Here is a 4022-nt window from a genome sequence, read left to right as displayed (position 1 = left end):
CCTAAGCAGGGAACTTTGCACCTGCAGTCCATGGAAATCACTGAGGCCCGGTGCCCTGGCCTACACTTAGTATGGTCAACTTGTGGCAATCTCTGGGGAGTGCTGGCACCTCCCTGTGGCTTTCCTTTCCATTGTCGGAGGAATAAAGAAGCTGAGCGCCTTTCCCCGAACGACCGGTGTCCCCATTACTCTTTTGTTCTTCCTGTTCTTCCCAATTCATATTTTTGCCTACTCAGCAATACTAGGCTCTCTCTTCTCTCCATCTCTAGGCACTCTTTATGCATTGAAATACTAGAGAAGGACAGATTGCTAGCTTTCAAGGTTATTCCCAACTGCTGGACTCCCATTTTCACTATGTGATCGAGTCTTCTGATGAATCAGTTTTTCCCTTCAAGAGTGTCACCTATGTCCATTTCAGCGCTTTGAGTTTGGAGCATTTGTGTTCTATTTAGAAATGTTTCCTTACCTAAATCTTTAAAGAAACCACGGCATCATCGGTGGGGTTTTTTGTTTTTACCTTTACACTGGGTTCCACCCCACCACGAGTTCACTCTTCTGTGTTGTGGGAATTGCTAGTACAATTTAAGTTTTTCATATTGTTACTTGGTACAAGCATCTGATGGGGATACTCTGATAAACTTCCTCTTTGCACAATTCTTCTAGGACAGAAACTGTGGGGTCATTATGGGTGCATTCCTCATCCCTCCCAGATGAGGCCAGAGTCTTTTCCCACAAGAAAGTGCAGGGCATGTTCTCATCTGCAGTGAATGAGGTTTGCTGATGTGCTACCCTCACCTACTCTCATTGTCAGCAGTCTGGTGGGAGTGAAATGTACCTCCTGTGGCACTCTTTTGCATTTTTTGTGATGATTCAAAATAAAGACCCATTTCTGATGTTTTTGGTCATCAGTGTTTGGTCTTCTGTGGTGTCACTGTTCAACGTTTGTGCCCTATTTTCAATAGCACTGTCTGCCATTTGTATGTTCACTTTAAGGACATTTTTATACATACGAATGCTAGGCACTGACAAGTGTGTGTGTTCTAAATGTCTTCCACATCTGTGTGGTTTGCCTTTTCAGTACTTCATGCTATCTTCTGATGAATCTATCAATACATATTTAGTTTTAAGGTAGTCAAATATGTCAAATTTTTTTCATTATGGTTAGTGCACTTGTATTTTACGAAGTCATTCTTTGGGACTTCCTTGGTGGTATAGTGGTTAAGAATCCACCGGCTAATTCAGGGGACACAGGTTCGAGCCCTGGTCCGGGAAGACCCCACATGCCCCAGAGCAACTAAGCCCGTGCACCACAACTGCTGAGCCTGCTCTCTAGAGCCCGTGAGCCACAACTACAGAGCCTGCGAGTCACAACTACTGAAGCCTTCACACCTAGAGCCCATGCTAAACAACAAGAGAAGCCACCGCAGTGAGAAGCCCGCACACCATGGTGAAGAGTAGCCCCATCTCGCCGCAACTAGAGAAAGCCCGCATGGAGCAACGAAGACAAAAATAATAAATAAAATTTTTCTTAATTATTTATTTTAAAAAAGAAAGAAATCATTCTTTAGTCTGAGGTAATTAAAACCATCTGTTATCATCTAGGAGTTTTATGATTTTCCCTTCTATTCTGTGGTGTTTAACCCAACATGAGTTGACCATGGGGGATATGAATTACTGGCCTAATCGTTTTTCTATATGGTTAAATGGTTTAAGTGTCATTTATTAAAACCATGTTGTCTCTACTCCTTGAATGATTCCACATCTTTTTAAAAAGAAAGGAGCAGGGGAATGTGGGCATCCATTCATGTGCAGATTTGTGTTGGAGATCACTACTCTGGTCCCTTGGTCTGTGTATCTATCCTTGCAGTGAGACACTATTGTATTCATTACTGTAGCTTTATAACAATCTTGATATTGGTATAGCAAATAACTCACTTTTTGCTCTTCTTCAATAGTGTATTGACAGTACATGGTCTTAGCAATTTACTTCTGAATTTACAAAATCCCCACTAAACAAACATTTGTTTGGATTTTAATTGGTATTGAACATTTTTTATTCTTCCCTGGATTTCTACCCAACTATTTAGAACTTCTTGACTGTCTCTCAAAACATTTTTAATAATTCCCCCCCACACACAGAGCCTCTCACCACCCTTTGTTAGATATGGAATTAGAAAATGATTCTTTTGATGCTATTGTAACTCTTTTAAAAATTTCATTTTCCAGATGTTTATTGCTACTATGTAGCCGTAGAAGTGTTTTCTTCATATTGATTTTTTTACATGGTAATCATTCTCAACTATCTTATTAAGTCTCATAATTTATCCTTTGGATTAATCATATTATCCACGAATTCAACTTTTGTTTCTTCACACGTTTATGTCTTTTACTTTCTTTTCCTCCTATCTCTGTTGTACAATGTTGGTTAAAAGTAGTAACAGTTGGCTTCCTTGTCTGGTTCGCTATCTCACAGACAAACTTTCACTTTTTTGTGTGCAATTAGCTGGTTTGTCTGCAGCGTCATTTATCAGATTACAAACTGTTTTATTTATAATTTGTTAAGAATTTTATATCATGAATTGATGCCAACTTTATTAAACTTTTTTTCTGTATTTATAATGCCAAATCTTACCAAATACTTTATTCTGCATGTCATGTACAGATTGCTTTGCTAATGTTTCTAGTGTTTGAACAGCCTTGCATTTCTGGACTATGACTTTTATCACAGTGTATTACCAATTTTCCTCTTAATATATTGTTAAATTTATTTTGATAATATTTTGTTTCAGATATTGGTCTTGATATCCATAATAGGTTGGTCTGTAATTTTAATTCTTAAAATTTTTTTGTCAGATATTTGTATCAATGTTATGCTATCTACATGAAACAAATCAGAGACTGTTTATCTCCATTTTCTATTCTCTAGAAGAATATCCATGAACATGGATTTTCTTTCCAAAGTATTTCATATAATTTACCAGTGGAACTACTGGGCTTAGATCTTTCTCTATGAGAAGATTTATCGTTATGGTTCCAATTATTTAAAAGATTATAGGACTGGGCTTCCCTGGTGGCGCAGTGGTTAAGAGTCCACCTGACGATCCAGGGGACACGGGTTCGTGCCCCGGTCTGGGAAGATCCCACATGCCGCGGAGCAGCTGGGCCCGTGAGCCATGGCCGCTGAGCCTGCGCGTCCGGAGCCTGTGCTCCACAACGGGAGAGGCCACAACAGTGAGAGGCCCGTGTACCGCAAAAAATATATATATATATTATAGGACTACTTGAGTTGTTGAATGTTTCTTGTGTCACTTTTTATATAGTTTTCTAAGAATCTGATCAATTTGTCAAAACTTTCATACTTATTGCCATGAAAAAATATTGTCATATTCTTCTAAAATACCATTCTTAAAAGATATATACATGTTGGTATAGGAGAAGCTACTATTCCTCTCCAAGTCTAAATCTATAAATCAGACTCCATGGGGAATTCTGACATAGAATGTTCTAACAGAAAACAAAAGGAAATCACTATTTGCTTTGAAAAGAGAATTCCAGACCTCACATGTGCATATCTCAGGCACACATCAACCAACCCTCTGGTCTCTGTTTACTTTGCACACATATTGCAAGAAAAATGGATCTAGATTTTGTTACATGTAGATGCACAGATAACTTCTATATCCATGTGCAAGGAAGAAAGAGTGTTCAGAACACCTAAAACTTTGATAATCTATAGTTCAGTCTTGAGATAAATCCAAGTATGACTGTGTGGCAGAAATTTCCCCTTGTCCTGGCTTAATGAAATTCAAACATCTCTCCCTAGTGTGAACCCACATGCGTTGCTAGGTGACGGCGTCTAGGAGCTGTCAGGACATCCAGGAGGAGCAAATTCACATACCCACAGTTAAAAGACATCTGGTCTACCTCAGACCCCAAGTGCAAGGCAGAACCAGAGTCCCAGACACCAAGGAATACCCAGAAGGTTCTGGGCAGATGCTGGGAACTGAAGAGTGTGCATTACT

This window comes from Aethalodelphis obliquidens, unplaced genomic scaffold, assembly GCF_003676395.1.
Source record: "Aethalodelphis obliquidens isolate GAN/ISIS:26980383/991018 unplaced genomic scaffold, ASM367639v1 scaffold102, whole genome shotgun sequence".
Taxonomy (NCBI): Eukaryota; Metazoa; Chordata; class Mammalia; order Artiodactyla; family Delphinidae; genus Aethalodelphis; species Aethalodelphis obliquidens.
Note: the sequence above shows the minus strand (reverse complement) of the source record.